The sequence below is a fragment of the Macaca fascicularis genome, chromosome 3, assembly GCF_037993035.2.
Source record: "Macaca fascicularis isolate 582-1 chromosome 3, T2T-MFA8v1.1".
In the NCBI taxonomy this organism is placed as follows: domain Eukaryota; kingdom Metazoa; phylum Chordata; class Mammalia; order Primates; family Cercopithecidae; genus Macaca; species Macaca fascicularis.
Window position 1 is genome coordinate 155,625,868 of NC_088377.1, and position 21,482 is coordinate 155,647,349.

Here is a 21,482-nt window from a genome sequence, read left to right on the forward strand (position 1 = left end):
TTGTATTTTCTGGTGGTGAGCTGTTGAGAATTTTGAGTATTCTGATGAAAAGAAGGAAATTTCCTTTGATATAGTATCTGCAGTTTTGCCATTATAATCTGTTTTTGCTCTAAACTTTGTTTTTTTTTTTTTCTTTTTTATTTCTTCATGTCTGAGAATAAGACTATCTTAATATGTCTGCTTGAATCTACCACCTGGTAAAAGATACATTAATTTCTTTATTCCCTCAGCATGGTGAAATTTAATTGGACTGAATTTGTATCCATAATCTGCTACACAAATGTATCAATTTTATTGGCTCAGTGTACTGGAAAGACTGATTCCCTATCTGTTAGGAAAAACTTAAAAGATATGTATTAATGATTATATAGAAACACAGAATTTTGTTGCTGTTCAGAAGTTGGTAGACAGAAGGAGGACTGAAGCTAAATACTTGTCTTAGGACAATTACTTAGGAAGAAATCCCTTGTTCTATGTGACGACCTTTTTTTTTTTTTTTTTTTTGAGATGGAGTCTCGCTCTGTCACCAGGCTGGAGTGGAGTAGTGCGATCTCGGCTCACTGCAACCTCCGCCTCCTGGATTCAAGTGATTCTCCTGCCTCAGACTCCCCGAGTAGCTGGGACTACAGGCGTGCGCCACCACACCCAGCTAACTTTTATATTTTTGGTAGAGACGGGGTTTCACCGTGTTGGCCAGGATGGTCTCGATCTCTTGACCTAGTTATCTGCGCACCTCAGCCACCCAAACTGCTGGTATTACAGGCATAAGCCACGTGCCTGGCCCAAAACATTTGAAAATAATTGAACTAGATAGAAAAACCTTGAAGAAATACTACAAAACTTATCATTCTTTTCACTAACATGAAACAACTTTTCTTATTGAAAAGCATGATGAAACTTTAAAAGCTTATTTAAATTTGGTGGGTCAGTAGTGCGCTCCCATTCATGGTTTGAGGCTGATGAAGAATTGGAAAATAGTGCCGTTCACAGAAAAATCTTGGTGACTCTCTGCTCTACAGAAATATAATGAACAAATTATATCACAGATTATAATGGCTGAACTACAGAAATACAAAGTTGAGTGGAAAACCTCTACCCCCCCAAAATTATACAGTATGTTTAATTTATATATATATATATATATAAAAATTGGAACTTATATATATATATAAATTGAAACATATACATATATATAATTCCAAAGTGAACTTTAGTGTTTGGGGATGCAACAAGTGAAGATAACAAAATTGGAATAATAGTTAAATTGTAGGTAGGTAGTAAATTGAGATGGAGGTTCCAGAATTTTCTGGTATGTTGGAAACGTTCTGTTTGTTCACCTATCTGATAGTTGCATGGAGGTTTGTTTTATGAAAATCTATTGGTGAGAAACTGGATGCTTTTCTGCTAAGGTCAGGGACAAGGCAACGATGTTCCTTCTCACCACTCCTATTCCACATTATACTGGAAGTCCTAGCTAGGGCAAGAAGACAAAAAAAGGAAACGAGACATTCTGATTGGGAAGCAAGAAATAAAACTGTTGATTTGCAAATGCCATGATTGTCTATGTAGAAAATCCCATATAATCAATAACGACATAAACTCCTGAAACTAGTGAGTGATTAGTGTTAACACAAGGTTAATATACAAAAGTCAATTGCTTTCTCAGATGCCAGCAATGAACAATTGGGGTTTTAAATTAATAATACAATACTATTTATATTAACAGCAAAAATATAAATACTTAGGTATAAATCTAATAAAATATGTATAAGATAAATATTAGGGAAACAATAAAACTCTGATGAAAGAAAATCAAAGAAGATCTAAATAAATGGAGAGATAGTCCCTGTTCATGGATAGATGGATTCAGTATTTAGATGTCACTTCTTCCTAAGTTGATATGTATATTCAACACAATCCCAGTCAAAATCCCAGCAAATTATTTTGTGGATATTGACAAACTAATTCATGAGTTTATTCGGAAAGGAAGAGTCCCATGTTAGCCAAATAATATTGAGGAAGGAAAAGAAAATCAGAGGACTGACAGTCCCCAACTTTAAGACTTAGTATAAAGCTAAGTAATCAAGACAATAGGGTATTGTTGAAAGAACATAGATAGATCATTGAAACAGAGTAGAAAACTCAGAAATGGACCCACAGAAATATAGTCAATTCATCTTTAACAAAGGAGCAAAGGCAATTCGAGGAAGAAAGGACAGTCTTTTCAACAAATAGTGCTTAAACGACTGGACATTTATGTGTTAAAAAAGTTAATCTAGAGAGACCTTATACCTTTCATGAAAGTGAACTCAAAATGGATCACAAAGCTAAATATAAAACAAAAAACTATGACTTCTAGAAGATAACATAGAGGAAAATGTAAGTAACCTTGGGTTTGCTGATGACTTTTTAGATAGATCAAAAATATGATCCGTGAAAAAAATTAATAAGTTGGATTTCATCAAAGTTAAAAATTTCTGTTTTGAGGAAAGCTACTGTTAAGAGAATGAAAAGATAAGCCACACACTGGGAGAAAATATTTGTGAAACAGGTATCTGATAAATGATTTGTATCTAAAATATACTATGAAGAGCTCTTACAAATAATAAGAAAACATATGAGCAGGTGCGGTGGCTCATGCCTGTAATGCCAGCACTTTGGGAGTTCCAAGCTGGGCAGATCGCTAGGTCAGGAGATCAAGACCATCCTGGCTAACATTGTGAATGCTCATCTCTACTGAAAATACAAAAAATTAGCCAGGCATGGTGGCATGCACCTGTAGTCCCACCTACTCAGGAGACTGAGGCAGGAGAATTGCTTGAACCCGGGAGGCGGAGGTTGCAGTGAACCAAGATTGCACCACTGCACTACTGCCTGGGTGACAGAGTGAGATTCCATCTCAAAAATAAATAAATAAATAAAATAAGAAAACATATAACTCAATTAAAAATTGGGCAATAGCTCTAAACATACACCTAACTAAAGAAGATTTACATATGGTGAGTAAGCATATGAAAAGATGCTCAATATTGTATGTCATTAGATAATTGCAAATTAAAACATTGAGGTACCAGTACAGACTTACTAGAATGACAAAAATCCAAAACACTGATAACACCAAATGATGGTGAGGATGTGGAGCAATGGGAATTCTCACTCATCGCTGGTGGAATGCAAAGTCATACAGCCACTTTGAAAGACAGTTTGGTACTTTCTTACAAAGCTAAACATAGTCTTACTATGTGATCCAGCAATGACACTCCAAAGTATGAAATGAGTTGAACTCCAAATGAGCTGAAAACGTAACTTCACACAAAAACTTGCACAAGAACATTTATAACACACAACTTTAGGGTATTGGTTAAGCATCCCAGATGTCTTTCGATAGGCTAATGGATAAACAAACTGTGATACATCCAGAAAAGGGAATATTGTTCAATAATAAAAAGAAATGAACTACCAAACCACAAAAAGACATGGAAGAACCTTAAATGCATACTGCTAAGTGAGTGAAGCTATATGAAAAGGCTGCATACTGTATGATTCCAACCACAGGCATATGCTATTTTGTGGTGGTTCACTTTGTTGTGCTTTGCAGAAACTATGTTGTTTTACAAATTGAAAGTTTGTGGCAACCCTGAGTTGAGCAAGTCTATTGGTGCCACTGATATGCTTTGGCTCTGTGTCACCACCCAAATCCCATCTCACAGCTCCCATAATTCCCATGTGTTATGGGAGGGACCCAGTGGGAGATGATTGAATCATGGGGCCAGGTCTTTCCTGTGCTGTTCTCGTGATGGTGAATAAGTCTCAGGAGATCTGATGGTTTTAAAAATGAGTTTGGGCTGGGCACAGTGGCTCAGGCCTGTAATCCCAGCACTTTGGGAGGCTGAGGCAGGCAGATCAGGAGGTCAGAAGATTCAGACCATCCTTGCTAACATGGTGAAACCCTGTCTCTACTAAAAAATACAAAAAATTAGCTGGGTCTGGTGGCAGGCGCCTGTAGTCCCAGCTACTTGGGAGGCTGAGGCAGGAGAACGGCATGAACCCAGGAGGTGGAGCTTGCAGTGAGCAGAGATTGCACCACTGCACTGCAGCCTAGGTGAAAGAGCAAGACTCCATCTCAAAAAACAAAACAAAACAAAAAAAGAAAACAAAAAAAAACATGAGAGTTTGCCTGCACAAGCTTTCTCTTTGCATGCTGCCATCCATGTAAGACATGACTTGCTTCTCCTCACCTTCCACTATGATTGTGAGGCCTCCCAGCCACGTGGAACTGTGAGTTTATTAAACTGTTTTCCTGCATAAATTACCCAGTCTTGGCTATGTCTTTATGAGCAGTGTGAAAATGGACTAATACCGTAAATTGGTGTCAGTAGAGTGGGGCACTGCTGAAAAGTTACACAAAAATGTGGAAGTTATTTTGGAATTGGGTAACAGGCAGAGGTTGGAACAGTTTGGAGGGCTCAGAAGAAGACAGGAAAACATGGGTAAGTTTTGAACTTCCTAAAGACTTGTTGAATGGCTTTGCCCAAAATGCTGATAGCGATATGGATGTTAAAGTCTAGGCTGAGGTAGTCTCAGATGGAAATGAGGAACTTGTCGGGAACTGGAGCAAAGGTGACTTTTGTTATGTTTTAGCAAAGAGACTGGTGGCATTTTGTCCCTGCCCTAGAGATTTTTGGAAATTTGAACTTGAGAGAGATGATTTAAGATATGTAGCAGAAGAAATTTCTAAGCAGCAAAGCATTCAAGAGGTAACTTGGGTGCTGTTAAAGGCATTCAGTTTCATAAGGGAAGCAGAGCATGAAAGTTTGGAAAATTTGCAGCCTGACAATACCATAGAAAAGAAAATCCCATTTTCTGAGAAGAAATTCAAGCCTACTGCAGAAATTTGCATACGTAATGAGGAGCTGAATGTGAATCCCCAAGACAGTGGGGAAGATATCTCTGTGGCATGTCAGAGGTCTTTATGGCATCCCCTCCCCCTAGGCCAGGAAACCTAAGAGGAAAAAGTTGTTTTATGGACTGGCTCAGGGTCCCCATGCTGGGTATAGCCTAGGGACTTGGTGCTCTGCATCCCAGCCACTCCAGCCATGGCTGAAAGGGACCAATATAGAGCTAGGGCTGTGACTTCTGTGGGTTCAAGCCTCAAGCTTTGGCAACTTCCATGTGGTGTTGAGCCTGCAGGTACACAGAAGTCAAGAACTGGGATTTGGGAACCTCTGCCTAGATTTCAGAGGACGTGTGGAAATACCTGCAAAGGCAGAATTTGCTGCAGGGGTGAGTCCTAATGGGAAATCACTGCTAGGGCAGTGCAGAAGGGAAATGTGGGGTCAGAGCCCCCACACAGAGTCCTTACTGGTGCGCTGCCTAGTGGAGCTGTGAGAAGAGGGCCACCGTCCTCCAGACCCCAGAATAATAGATCCATGGGCAGCTTGCACCATGTGCCTGGAAAAGCCACAGACAGTGCCAGCTGGTGAAAGCAGCTGGGAGGGAAGCTATGCCCTGCAAAGCCACAGGGGCAGAACTGCCCAAGACCATGGGAGCCCACCTCTTCCATCAGCATGACCTGGATGTGAGACTTGGAGTTAAAGGAGATCATTTTGGAGCTTTAAGATTTGACTGCCCTGCTGGATTTGGGAATTGCATGGGCCCTGTATCCACTTTGTTTTGGCCAATTTCTTTCATTTGGAATGGCTATATTTTCCCAATGCCTGTATCCCCATTGTGTCTAGGAAGTGACTAGCTTACTTTTGATTTTGCAGGCTCATAGGGGGAAGGGACTTGCCTTGTCTCAGATGAGAGATTGGACTGTGGACTTTTGAGTTAATGCTGAAATAAGACTTTGGAGGACTGTTGGGAAGGCATGATTGGTTTTGAAATGTGAGGACATGAGATTTGGGAGGGGCCAGAGGTGGAATGATATGGTTTGGCTGTGTGTTCTCAGCCAAATCTTATCTTGTAGCTCCCATAATTCCTACGTGTTGTGGGAGGGACCCAGTGGGAGATAATTGAATCATGGGGCAAGTCTCTCCCGTGTTGTTCTCATGATAGTGAATAAGCCTCAGGAGATCTGATGGTTTTAAGAATGATAATTTCCATGCACAAGCTCTGTCTTTGCCTGCTACCATCCATGTAAGACGTGACTTGCTCTTCCTTGCCTTCTGCCATGATTGTGAGGTCTCCCCAACCATGTGGAACTGTAAGTCCATTTCACTTCTTTCTTTTGTAAACTGCCCTGTCTCGGGTATGTCTCTACCAGCAGCATGAAAACGGACTAATATAGCCGCTTTTCCAACAGAATGTGGTCACTTTGTGTCTGTATCACATTTTGGTAATTCTTGCAATATTTGAAACTTTTCATGTTGTTATATCCATTATGGTGAGCTATGATCAGTGATCTTTGATGTTACTATTGTAATTGTCGGGGGCCCAGAAACTGGACGCGTGTAAAACAGCAAACTTAATTGATAAATGTTATGTGTGTTCTGATTGCTCCACCAACTGGTCCTTCCCCTGTATCTCTCCTCCTCAGGCTTCCTTCCCTCTTCCCTAAAAAACAACAATGTTGAAATTAGGCCTAGTAATAAACATGCAATGGCCTCTAAGTGTTCAAGTGAAAGGAAGGGTCACATATCACTCACTTTAAATCAAAAGTTAGAAATGATTCAGTTTTGTGAGGAAGGCATGTGGAAAGCCAACAGAGGCTGAAAGTTAGGCCTCTTATGCCAAACAGCCCAAAGTTCTGAATGCAAAGGAGAAGTTCTTGAAGAAAATTAAAAGTGCTAATTTAGTGAACATATGAGTGATAAGAAAATGCAACAGGCTTATTGTTGATATTAATAAAGTTTTAGTGGTCTGGAGAAAAGATCAAGCCAGCCACAACATTCCCCTCAGCCAAAGCCTAATAGAGAGCATGGCCCTAACTCTCTTCAATTTGGTAAAGGCTGAGGGAGGTGAGGAAGATGCAAGAAAAATGTTTGAAGCTAATAGAGGTTGGTTCATGAGGTTAAAGGAAATAAGCCAACTTCATAACATAAAAGTTTGAGGTGAAACAGCAAATGCTGATATAGAAGCTGTAGCAAGTTATCCAGAAGATCTAGCTAAAATCATTGATAACGTTGGCTACATTAAACACAGATTTTCAATGTAGATAGAACAACCTTTTATTGTAAGAAGTTGCCATCTAGGAATTTTCTAGCTAGAGAAGTGAGGACAATGCTTGGCTTCAAATCTTCAAAGGACAGGCTGACTCTTTGGTTAGAGGCTAATACAGCTGATGACTTTAAGTTGAAGCCAGTGCTCATTTACCATTTTGAAAATCCTAGGGCCTTAATAATTAAATGCTAAATCTACTCTATCTTTGCTCTAGAAATGAAGCAGCAAAGCCTGGATGACAGCATGTATGTTTCAGCATGGTTTACTGAATATTTTAAGCCCATTGTTGAGGCCTCCTGCTCAGGAAAAAAGTTTCTTTCGAAATATTACTGCTCATTAATAATGTACCTAGGCCAGGTATGGTGGCTTACACCTGTATCCCAGCATTTTGAGAGGCCAGGACAGGAGGAACACTTGAGGCCAGGAGTTCAAAACCAGCCTAGACAACATAGCGAGACCTCATCTCTGCAAAAAATTAAAAAAATTAGCTGGGCGTGGTGGGATGCACCTGTAGCCCCAGCTACTTGGGAAGCTGAGGCAGGAGGATCACTTGAGCCTGGGAGGTGGAGGCTGCAGTTGAGCTATTATTGTACTACTACTCCAGCCTTGGTGACAGAGTGAGACTGTCTCTAAAAAGAAGATAAAAAATGATGCTTTTGGTCACCCAAGAACTCCAATGGAGATTAATGTTGTTTTTATGCCTGTTAACACATCCATTCTGTAGCCCAGCGATCAAGAAGTAATTTCCACTTTGAAGTCTTGTTATTTAAGAGATATATTTCGTAAGTCTGTACCTGCTATAGATAGTAGATTCCTCTGATGGATCTGGGCAGAGTCGACTGAAAACCTTCTAGAAAGGATTCATATTTCTGATGTCATTAAAAACATTCATAGTTCATGAAATGTGGTCAATATATCAACATTAACAGGAGTTGGAAGAAATTCATTCCAACTCTTTTTGGATGACTTTGAGGGGTTCGAGACATAAGTGGAGGAAATAACTTCAGATGTGGTGGAAATAGAAAGAGAACTAGAATTAGAATTGGAGCCTGAAGATGTGAGGGAATTGCTGCAATCTCATGATAAAACTTTAATAAATGAGGAATTGCTTCCTAAGGATAAGCAAAGAAAGCAGTTTCTTGAGATAGAATCTACTCCTGGCAAAGATTTTGTGAACACTGTTGAAATGACAATAGAGGGTTTAGAGTACATATAACTTAGTTGACTAAACAGCAATAGGGTTTGAAAGGATTGACTCTAATTTTAAAAGAAGTTCTACTGTGGGTAAAATGCCACCAAATGGCATTCATTGCATGCTACAGAGAAATCTTTAGTAAAAGGAAGAGCCAATCAATGTGAAAAACTTCCTTGTTGTCTTATTTTACGAAAGTTTGAGACTTGCCTTTAGCAGCCACACCCTGATGAGTCAGCAGCCGTAAAGATCCATGGAAGACCCTCCAGTAGCAAAATGATTATGACTCACTAAAGGCTCAGATGATCCTTAGCAATTTTGGGCAATAAAACATTTTTAAATTAAGGCAAGTACATTTTTTAAAGACATTAATGCTATTGCATACTCAATCTACTACAGTAGATTATACATATAACTTTTATATGCACTGGACATACCAAAGAATTTATGCGACTTGCTTTATTGTGATACTCACTCTATTAACGGTAGTCTGATAACTGAACCTGCGATACCTCCAAGGTATGCTTGTATGTGACATTCTGGAAAAGGCAAAAGTAAAACAGATCAGTGGTTGCCAGGAGTTATGGGAAAGGGAGAAATAAATAGGCAGAACACGGAAGATTTTTATGGTAGTGCAGCCATTCTCTATGATATTTTAATGTTGGACACATGGCATTATGTGTTTGTCAAAAATTATAGGCCTGTACAAAACAAAGAGTGAATCCTAGTATAAACTCTGGACTTTAGTTAATGGTAATGTATCAGTAGGGGTTCATCAGTTGTGGCATATGTACCACACTAATGTAATAGAGGAAACCGGGTTTGTGTTGGGTTGTGGGAGAAGCTATACATGGGAACTCTGTACTTTCTTCTCAATTTTCCTGTAAAGCTACAAGAGTACTTTAAAGTCTATTAATTAAAAAAAAAAAAGAAAAGAAAACATTGAGCTGTCATCTTTATTTCAGATACTTCTTTGCATGTATAATGTAATTCAAAGTAAAAAAGAATTAAAAAGGCAATCTCAATGATTCTAAGTAGAATTCTGAGAAAAAGTGAGCTAATTTGATCTGTCAACATTGAATATTCAAAGGTAAAAACAATTTAAAAAACAATATCTTGTGATGTTACAAAGCAGTGTATTTTATTTCAGGAAAGTGCTAATGTCCATAGATGAGGACCTATTTCCATATATTTAATAACTTTTAATTACAGTTTATTTATCTAGCATAAACTTGTCTTTAATATAGATGTTTCAGTTTCAAATGAAAATATAGATATATAACAATAAATATAAGAATATCCATGCTATAGTAATGAGCCACTTATCTTTATTGAATTGTTCATGGTTTCTTTCCTTAAATTTTAATATAATTTATGCAGTTAACTATCATTCGGAGAAATACTTAATATTTAATCTAAGTAGGAAATACTTAATATTTAATCTAAGTGGGACTTTATTTTGTTAATTTTATGTTAGTATGTTGTAAAGAAAATGAAAAAGATAATCTTCGTATTCTTTCTTTGACGTGAAATTTTAAAATACACTTTCAGTTTTAAAAAGTACCAGATATGGGGTATTTTCTTGTCTCTTTTTTCTTTTTTCTTCTTCTTCTTCCTTCCCTTTCTCTTTTTCTTCTTTACTTTCTTCTTTCTTTTTCCGTATTTTCAAGTGGTTAATTTTCCCAGGAGTGAACATAATCTTATTTAGTTGGTTGACATTAAGAAAAACCAGGAATTTATTATTCATAAAAATGAAATATAAAAAATCTCCCTTTTCTTCAGGCTCTGGATATAGCTAGGCTCAACACAAATGTCTAGGGAGAATGCATCTGTTGCTATTGCATTTATTTTTTTTTTTGTTTCTCTGAAAACTTGGCATTTGTAAGATATCTATGATTTTGATTTGTCTTGGCCAAAGCCCAGATTACCAAGGAATTACATTTTGAACATATTCAACTAAGAATTATCTTTGTAGCAACTTTTCCTTTGCCATATTGAAATTTTGGGAATAAAATCAGATTTTGTTTTAAAAACCAGCTATGTTTCTTTCTAGTGCCAGAATGATTTTTTATATTTTAAAGCAGAATAAAGCAATGCTTATAGTCTATCTAAAACTTATTTTAAGCATACTGTGGAGAAAAGAGCCCCATTTTTTGCATTTGCAGACCTGGGTTCAAATGTTTGCTCTGCCAGTTAGAATTTATATTCATTTTTGGTAAGTTTTGCATGTGAAAAAAGCAATAATAATAATAATAATAATTTCTTTATTTGGTTATATAAAAGTTAAATGATCAAATATTTAAAATACCTGACACATAGCTGGCACTTATTTGATGGTAGCAGTCTCTCTTTTGCCCTTTATTCTTTCTATATGTAGGGATAAGTGTACAAATAAATAAATGTGTGTGTATGCTTATGTGCATATATGTGTTTGTACAGCCACACATACTTACGTATGTACTTATGTGTCTGTTGTCTTCTCTCTCTCTCTAACGTGTATTGTGTAATATTTTATGTAGCCACTTATTCTATTAAATTCTGAGGGAAATAATTCTTATAGGAATGATATAGTTATTGAATTCAGGAAACATGGATTCTATGCACCACATAAAGTTATTTTAAAAGTTACTATGTTTTTGTGTCCTAGTATTTCTGTAACTTTATATTAACCTGAATTTTTAAACCTGGAATATTTATAAATCCTTAAAAGGGGATATGACGGATATTTATGTTTCTTCTACAAATTCCCAGAAGGCTTTGGAGAAATAGTCTTTTTCTTCTTCTTCAACATGTAATTCACAGATATACTGCTACATCTTGATTAGTGTTCAGAAAGATGTGCATTGGTCAACTTGAGAAGATGTATGGGGATATAAGAAACGAGATAATCTATTTATTAAATGTCCAAAAAGAGAAGTGTCAGTTTTGAAAAGACAGAAAATGCAAGGTGGGAGTTGAATCTTTCTTAAAAATTGATGTTCGTGTGATTCAGGTTTTACTAAATAGCAAGGCACCGGTTTCCTGAGAAGGTTTGTACAGCTGAGTGTGTTCATAACTGATTTGGATCTTTTTCTTTGTAGAATAGTAATTCAACAAAATGAGGCATAATACTACATGTTCTCTTATAATGATGTAGGCTTTCTAGCAAAAGCAGCTGTTACTATCCTAAGAAAGTAGCCTGTATATCTTGCCTAAATATCTTATCTGAATTTGAATCTTGTGACTGCTGAATAACTACCTCAAATCTTAACTAATTGGCTGCTCTCAGACACTAAAGAGAGGGTTGTTACAAAGAAGCAGAATGCTTAAATGAGGGATAAAATCCATCAAGCTAAGTATTTATCACAAAAGCCTGAACTCTTGATTTTAAGTGATTTTTTTTTTTTTTCCCAAACGCAAACTAGTTAAAACCTGTGTTTTCTCTATATTTCTTCTGGTTATAAAGACAGGATGGTAAAGACAAGACTTGTTAAACACAAAATGAGTGGTAACCTCCAAATCTACTTACTCGTGAAGTCCACTTCTGTGTTAAGGATGCTGTGTTATCTGGGACCAGGGACTAAGTATTTCCAGAGCGAGTAATTCTTTTTCAGTGGATGCATCTATGATCTAGTTTTGTGGAGTCGACAACTCGACTCATACCACGATTCTTACTCATTTTTATTATAGCCATGGGTAACAATGTTAAGGAGTAGCAAGGCGGTTTTGGGTCAGACACTATAGAATAGTTTGAAAGTATATATTCTTCACATGTATGACCTAATGACCATTTCCATTTAACTCTCTTAAATGTTTAGTGATTTTATTATTGTACAACCTAAAAGCTCTCAAATTTCTGTTTTGTAAATAAGAAAGTACCATTTTTCTACATATGGTGTATCTTTTACTTTTGTCCAGAATGCATTAAGTGTACTAAGACCTAGCATCTTTACCTAAGATAAATACACATCAACCATCTCAGATAGTGGTAGCTATAAAAAAGCATTTGCTGATCTGCTGATCTGGACAAATTGGTTAAGAATGTTTTTCATTGAAAATTACGTTAAAGATTCTCTTTCCTCTAGAATCCAAAGTGGTAACTTTCTGTAAGATTTGTATTTTGAGATATTCTAAACATACAGAAAATGACATAATAGGCACTCATATTCAAACTTGGCATGTTAACATTTTGTTTTATTTCTTCAGATCTCACTCTTTTTAAGAACTATAGTGCCACAAAATAGTAAATATTGTGTCTTCTGATCTTGTACCTTTTTCTCCCTCTAGATTTATTTTACTATGTTGAAGTAGTGTTTATCTGTATTCTCACATTTTTGTTTTTGGGGATTTTAAAAAATTTTTTCTTTCAAAATTATGTTTAGGGGATTTATAAACATTGATCCACACAGGTTTGATTTCTCTTTTCTTTCTTTTCTTTTCTTTTCTTTTCTTTTCTTTTCAGGGTCTCAAGTCTGTTGCACAGGCTGGAGTGCAGTGGTGCAATCTCAGCTCACTGCGGCCTCAACCTCCCAGGCTCAGGTGATCTTCTCGCCTCCGCCCCCCTGAGTAGCTGGGACTACAGGTGCACACCACCATGCCCGGGTAATTTTTGTATTTTTTGTAGAGTTGGGATTTCACCATATTGCCCAGGCTAGTCTTGTACTCCTGGTCTCAAGTGATTTGCCCTCCTTGGCCTCTCAGAGTGTTGGGATTATAGGCATGAGCCACTGCACCGACCCGTGTCTGATTTCTTAGGGTTTTTTTTTTTTTAAAGCTTTTATTGAATTTTAACTTACATATGGAAAGCTGCACAAATCATAAATGCACATCTTGAAGAATTTCACAGAATGAACACACTTGTGTAATCGATGCCTAGCTCCAGTAACCCATTTGTTTGTACTCTAAAAGTCCCACCATGCTTTATCTGTTTTTTAGTTACTATCTTCCAATCCTTACCCCAGGGTAACCATATTCTTACCCTTAACAACATAGATTAGTTTTGTCTGTTTTTGAACTGTATATAAATGGAATCATTTGGTATAGTCTTCTGTGTCTGGGCTTTTTTCCTCAATGTTAGCTGTGTGAACTCCCTCGCTGTTACTGTGTGTAGGTAAGTGTCTTTCCTGAGTGCTATCCGTAATCACAGGAATATGCCACCGTTTACTTACATTTGTTCTATTGGGGGTGTTTTGGTTGTTTTCCTGTGTTTGGGTATTAGGAATTATACTGCTCTGAAGATTATTGTACATGTCTTTTACTTGTTATGTTTAGCTGTGTACCTAGGAGAATTTTTGTATTATCAGGTATCCATAGCATAGTGTCAACTTAGTGTCTGTATTATAGGTTATCTGTACAGTGCTGTCATCATTAGTAGACAGTCTTCTAGAGCAGTTGTTCTACTTTACCCTTATACCATCAATGTGTGAAAGTTTAAATTGTTCCACACTCAGGTTATCTTTCTTATTTTTGTCTTCTGGGTGGGTAATAATTCATTTGTTTTTAACTGCTCTATAACATTCTGTAGTTTGAATAAAGCATGATTATTTATAAATCCCTTCCTTAGTAGATGGACAATTTGATTGCTTTCCATTTTTTACAATCAAATAATTCTTCAACGAATATATCTATTTATATATGGTTTTGTGCATCTGAGAGTTTCTTTAAGATTATAAGTTGAAGTGGGATGTATGAGTTTTAGACAATAATATACTTTTGTTTTTATTTTGTATTAATTGACAAGTACAGATTGTATATATTTGTGGTGTATGACATGATATTTTCATATATGTATATTTTGTGGACTGGTTAAATCAAGTTACTTAACATATGCATTACCATACATACATATTTTATCATGGTGAGAACACTTAAAACCTGTTCTCTTAGCAATTTTCATGTATACAATATATTCTTATTTATAGTCAGACATGATGTACAATAGATCTCTTGAACTTACTCCTTCTGTCTAACTGAAATTATATGTCCTTTGACCAACATCTCCCCAATTCCTCCTTCCCCCTAGCATCTTTATTTACATGATATATTGCTAAATTTTTCTCTAGTGGGGCTGTACCATTAAGTGATATTTTGGTTTTATTACGAATCATACATATGGAGTGTAAAGTGTAGTGATGCCTCTTTAAAAACAGTATTATGCAAAGCTTAATAACAATTTGTAGGAAATGTAGTGGGGAGAGATGAAACATTCTTTGCAGCTCCTGGCATAAAATTAAAGGTTCCATCATTATTTTCTCTGTTGCATTATTCATTATGATGTTGCCATGAAATGCACACTCTGGAATCCATTACAATTCATGTAAATTCTCTCAAGATCTTTAGGTAGGATCTTTAAATTTTTGAAGATTTCTTCTTTATGATAGTTCTTTTTTCCCTATATTACATAGTCATTGCATATATTTTGATCTTGACATTTTACCATCCAGTGACATTACATACCAAGGTACTTTGGAAAGTTTATATAATTAAATTAATGGATATACCTTTTGTGACATTCAAAGGATTTGATTCTAAGCAAAATGGCGACGTGAGATACAACTTGTTCTAGTTGCTCCCATTGAATTTTCTGAAAATTTCATGTGCTTGTATTTTATAATTTTAACTTGATAATGCCAAGATATTTTCCTTGTTATTAGCTGTAAGAACAGACAGAGTTAATGTTGGTAAAATGACCAAAGCAACCTTTAATCTAGGTTCTTAAATTTGACACTATTAGTAAGGTAGGTCAGCATTTTTCTCAAAGAAAGAAATCTAATTAGTTTACTTGTTACTATTTCTTTTTTTATAATTTTCATTTTCTCTCAATGCCATTTTCTCCCAACCAGGATCTTTAATTAGTCTTGATGTAGCCAGCCCCCAGTTTCTCTGTTCAGTTGAGAAACGCATATTGCTACACAGAGTATCTTTCAGTCACTGTCCCTCCCTCTTTTTCTTTATGAACATCAACACAATCTCCTCTCCACAAACAAATGTATTTTGAATGAACAAAACACAATTAAATATCAACTCAAAATTCTATGTAGATTTTTCAGAGTAAAATTGTGTCGGTAAGTTTTAACTGAGTACCCAATTATTGCCAGCATCTTAACTTTTCCAAACCTTTTATATTTAACTATTTATAAGAAGGCTTGTACGAATGACAATTTTGGTTTAGTTGGTCAGTTGTAAAATCATATCGCTATTGCATTCTTGTCTTTTGTTAATATTTTTCCTGTGATTAAAGTGACCTGAGATTGACTTTGTCAGCTTTTATTATTTTTCAATCTAGCAATATTTGAATTTAAATCTCTATAGAGCATGCATTGAGGCAATTTAAGAAATATAATTTCTCAACAGTTTCATTATTGAGATGAATACTAATATATGTATTGTTTATATGCAGATCCTTACCTGAAATAACATTTTTGTTTTCTAGTAGATTTTAAGAATCAGTGTCATAAGGTACCATACTATTTCCCATTCTTGTCATTTCCAGTCAGTATTTTGTTAACTCCTACATGCCTTGTTCAAGCCTGTGTTTTCAATGCATAGCGTAGTGCTGGCACATGGTCTGAACTTAATAAAACTATTCGGTGAATGAATTGATTTCATTGTTCTTTCTCAGAAAAGAAAGTTGTCTATTTACCACAAGGTTAATGTTAGTCTGGCTTTAAATGCAATCTTTTGGAAGACTATGTTGAAAGGAATATGAAGACTTTACAGTGGTTGAACAGTTCACATATTTTAAGGCTATACTTGAAGGAAATAATCTTTTAAAAGTAAAAAATAGTTCCATTGTGTTAAACATAAAGAGCAAACCAAAAAACTGTGGCCAGATTATTATAGTGAGTTCTTATTTATCTTTACAAAAACCACGTAGAATATAACTATTACTAGAAGTTCACTCTGAGGAAAACAAGGAAACTGTCATCAGATTTGAGAATTTTTTTCTGGACTGTAACTCCTGTGTATTTTCTTCTCTGCATTATTGACTCTTGGGCCAGTCTCCTTTTCTACAAGGTGGGGGATTGAATGATTGAATAAAGTACTGACTGATTACCTGAAAAACTTTATTTGAGGATCCATGCTAGACCATGTAGCACATAACAGGTATGTTGGTTTACCTTAATGGATGTCACCTCTTCTGTACTGTCATTGTGTTAGTATTTGGGGAAGGAGTGGATATAATTGCATGTGTTTAGGCTGCTATCCTTAACCAGAAGTTCTGAAATGATGTTACTGTTGCTACATCTAAAGGACAGTTTTCAATCACTTGTCTTCTCCGAAATATTTAACACTGGTGACTGCTTCCTCTTTCTATCATTCCATGTTCTCATGGCGTGTTCTCTTACTTACTCTTCCTAAGACTTTCTTGTGGGCCCTTTTTCTGCCCATCTCATACATTTATTTTCCTGTATTCTTCCTTATCTTCTCACTCTGTACATTATTCTAGATGAGCTCACTTACTCCCAAAGCCTTAACTACCATCTTTGGTGTTGGAATTCCTACTTTTGTATCTCTAGCTCATATTTCTTCTCTGAATTTGATATCTGAATTTACAGTTGCCTCCTTGATATCCCTGCTTAAATGTCCCATAAGAATTCATCTAAATCCATGTATAGTATCAAGTACATTGTCAGCTCCTGCCCCACATATCAAACTATGCTTCTCTTATGACACTTTCTGAATTAATGAATAACAGGCACGATTTTACACTCAATTGCCTAGTCTGAAATATTGGGTCATCCTGCACATCTCCCTTCTCATCTTCACTCTAAAATGTCTACTGGATCCGTTGATTCAGTCTCCAAAATAGATTCCAGATGTGTTTATCTCACTACAGCCCACTGATTCTATCCTAGTCTAAAACTTTCACTTGGATCACTGCAATGATCTCCTAATTGATTTACTCAATTTTTTATACCCTTTATCTGCTCCAATTTACTAGGTAACAAAAATTACCTTTTTTTTAAAAAAATGGATTTTTATTTTCTGCTTAAAATTTTGCTGTTGTTTTCCTTTAAACATAGGGTAAAATCCAAATAACTCTTCAGCTTGGCCCTGCAAAGTCTGGATTGTGCCTGTCTCTCTAGCATCATCTTTCTTTACTCAGCATATTTCTGACTTTTCTTTCTTACTCCACCTATGCTGGTCTAATTTAATTAATTGATGGCTTTATGTTCTTGTGTGCCTTGTGACCTTTGTGCATAGCATTGCTTTTCTGTAGGACTGGGTAATGGATGCAGAGGTGAAAGATCAGGATGATTCTAAAATTTCAAACTTGGTAATTGTGTTTCTTTTGACAGATTTTATCTATCTATCTATCTATCTATCTATCTATCTATCAATCTAATCAAGGATTAAAGTATAACATGTATATAAGCTGTCACTAACCTAACCTTCTATAACTTAAAATATTTCAGAGCTTTTCTTTGTGTAGTGATCCTCCAAAGATTTCATGCCGTCCATGTCTCTTTGCATATTGTGTTTTCTTTGTTTGTAAAGTACCCCTTCCTTATATGGTAAATGAACCTCTACTGTCCCTCAAGATCCAGTGGACATAAGCTTCCTCTGGGAGGCAGGAGCCTGCAGAGTTGTTGATGATAGTTTCCTTTATGTCATCCATGTACATTTTGCAGAAGATGTACCTGAAACATAAAAAAGTTAAGTAGCTTGTCCAATTACTAAGTGACACAGCCAGAATTTGAACTTCCACATGTCTGATTTTAAAGCATGAGCCTTTGTTTGATACAGTCATTGTTTAATACACACTTATTAAATCAGTGGGTCAATAAAAAGATAAAACACTAAATGACCTAATTAGTAAAAAAGTTTTAATGGGATCAAGGATAAAAGTGTCTTAACTGATATAGAAAATAAAGATTTGATAAAGAAATCTGTATCTGTAGAATGGTTCAACTTCTATGCCAGTTAAAGTTAACCTTGCTTTGTAATATCTTAAGATGCCTCTGGTTCTCAAAAAAGGTATGAAGCTGAACTTTAGTAAAATAGGGCATGGAATGAACAAATTTCTTTTAATTAAAAAGGGCAAATATATATCATATACATTTTTCATATACTTTAATTGTTTTGTGCATTTGTGCCTTATTCCCTTCAACTTGATTGTTAGCTTCTTTGAACAAAAATATTTCTTATATTTTCTTAGTGTTTCTTGTAATATCCAGTTCTACTTGATAACTATTTCTTCTGTGTAAAATAAATGATGGTGACTTATCTCTTCATAACTTAATTTTAGTAATGAAACTTCAAATATTTTCAAATAGTGATGTAACTGATTTTTTTAATGCAAACCATTAATTTGAAGCATTAATGTACAAGAAAAATGGAACCAACTGTTTAGTACGAGATTCAATACTGTCTTTTTAAACAAGAAAAGTACTCAGGTATGCATGATGTCAAGGATAATCAGTGGAGAAAAAGCAGTTTATTTTGGATCTAGCTTAGAGGAATGTAATATTCTAACATTTAACTAGTAGGTGAATTTAAATATCTGTACACCTCTATTTTAGGACTTGTTTTGCCTTTTGCTTTTCATTTTCTTTCAAATATGAAGAGATATTCACATTTGGAAGGACATACTCTTATTAACACTTATGAGATTTTTTGGTAAATGAATTGAATATAAACAACTATTGTGTTTGTCTTTTTTTTTTGTAAAAAAGATTTCAAGCTGAAGATCCCAGTCATATAATTAAAAGGCCTAATCCCATTCAATCCTTGAATACATCTATAGAAATAGAATTCTTAAAACATATACACAAAAGAGAATATGGTGCCTGTTGAATTTAATAGTATGTTCAGTCAAATTATTATACTACCAAAACAAATTCAATTTTGATTAGGAAAAATGATTTTTTTGTATATTTATACATAATGTACATATTATAGGCCATCATTGGCACTAAAGAAGTTAAAGGAGTGGGATTGGGGGTAGAAATAACACTTGTACTATGTTAAATCAGAAAAATAATCATACTTGGCAGTTTTCGTTTGCAGAATGCAGGAGAGGCTGAAGGCTTTTGTACAGTTCAAAGAGCACATTCCACAGATACAGCAGTTGTTGGTTGCCTGCAGGGATCATCAGAATTGAGGGGGTGGTGGTAGAGGTCTGTATCACAAAAGTCCAGGCTGTTGGACTGTGTGTTTGCCAAGAAAAAAAAAATGTTTGCACTTTTTTGAGAAGTTGTTTAGAAATTAGCGTCATATAATTGAAGTGTATTTTAAAGATGGCACTTTTGCATCAATTTTTAATCTGTACAATAATCAGATGACATTCTTGTTTCTCTTTTGCTGCTTCTTGTTCTTTAATAATTTGGTTTCAGATTAAGGTTTACATGTTCAACTGTGGAAACAGAACTGCTGACTATTAAACTGTCAGTTAAACAGAGAAATATAAATAAATTATATTTCACTATCATATATTCAGTTATCATTTTTACAACTAGCATATTAAGCAATTTCAACAAGTTAATTCAAGACTGTTAAGAGAGCCTTCTTTAGCTGAAAATATGCCAAAGGGTAGCTTTTTCATCTGGCATGTCAAGACTTATGCTGAATTAACACTTGTATCATTTCCCTACAGAATATACAAGTTATACTTTCTACTGTTAACTTAAATAATGTAACGGAAAGTTCTCTGAAAACTATAAATTGTAGAACAGTTATAAATTAACATTATTAAGTTTCTTGAAATGTGTATTGTACATGATATCATATGTGTACTTTTAATAATTTATATCAAGTTTCAGCAAAGTATGTCAACATAGTTTTTGGCTATATTCTTAGCTTTAAAAGTAGCTAATTAGTGATGCTCTGTTATAATTTTTAGGTTTAAGAAAAACCCCCAAAGCCTTATCTGGATATAGTCTTGAATTCACAAGAATTTGGGATAAAGGGTTTTGTTGGGTCCAGATGTGTTTTATCTAGCCTGTCATAATCAGTTACCAGATTAGTTAATGTGGTACACAAGAAGAGAAACATGAATATTGGAATTAACTGTTGAACAAACTTTTGTGTCCACTGTAGTAAGAACTTCTTTATTTTTACTTTTTAAGATTTGTTACTTTCAAGTTTACAGATGCTTAAAATGCAAAAAGGGGACAGAGGCTAATTTAGAAGAATCCCTGTACCCACCATTCAGATTTAATGGATGCTACTATTTTGCCATCTTTTATTTTAGGACTCTTAGTTAAGAAATCTTAAAAGAGAAAGACCTTCTATTTCAGTCTTGAAATGCCCATTTCTGAATTGGTTATTTCACAGCAACCTCGTAAGGCATTTAACTGATACTTCTTTCGTATTATACTACTAGACTTGTCAACGTAGTTTACTCAAAATGGCTGCCACTCCTTGGTAGTACGACCCAGAAGCCTTTCTATTCCAGAATTTCAGCTTTCTTACTAGTTATTTCCATAAGATATGAAATTATTTTATTTTCCAATCTTTAGCTATAGGACATTGGGGGCAATTATTAAGCATAAATGCTTTATGGAGACAATAACACATTAAGCCATTTTTAGTCATTATCATTGTCACTCGGAAGCTGTTGCAATAGAACTGGATTCCAAGAACAGGGTTACTGGAAGGAAGGTAGCTCAGGGTGAGGTTCGCCTTCAGCATTTCATTGATATGTCGAAATGAGAAGTGTCAAATGAGACATACAACACAGAATCACATGTCACAGAATTCTTCACTAGGGCTATATGGGACAAAATAAATTGATAAAACAAGATTATATGAGGTCCCTGACTTTTGGTAAAGCAAAAAATCAGTTCCCATGCCTTAATATGTATGCAAAACTGCCAAGGGAAACTGCTTTTTGCTTTGCAACATACATTCACATAATTTCATAAGTAGATGTCCTTAAACACATTTTACTAATGAGAGCAATAAGTATCAAGGAAATTCAGTAACTTTCTAAAATCTCATAGCTGGGAGGTTAAAATTCTAGATTTTGGTACTACGTTTTCTGCCATGAAGTCTGTTGTCTGTCCTATGTTACGTCATATGATTCACTGCCTTCATTACCAAAATGTACTACTTCTACCTTTAAGCCTATCTTAAACTTACCTAGATTTAAAGAAACATTTCAAGTCCTATAATTTCCCATAAAACATTCCCTACAACATATAGT

The 21,482-nt window shown here is 35.4% G+C and overlaps 1 protein-coding gene across 35 annotated transcripts in view; it reads left to right on the top strand.

Annotated features, from left to right (window-relative positions):
- The window catches only part of FOXP2 (forkhead box P2), a 599,458-nt gene that overhangs the window by 78,718 nt on the left and 499,258 nt on the right, over positions 1-21,482 (top strand). The gene's annotated exons all lie outside the window — the stretch shown is intronic.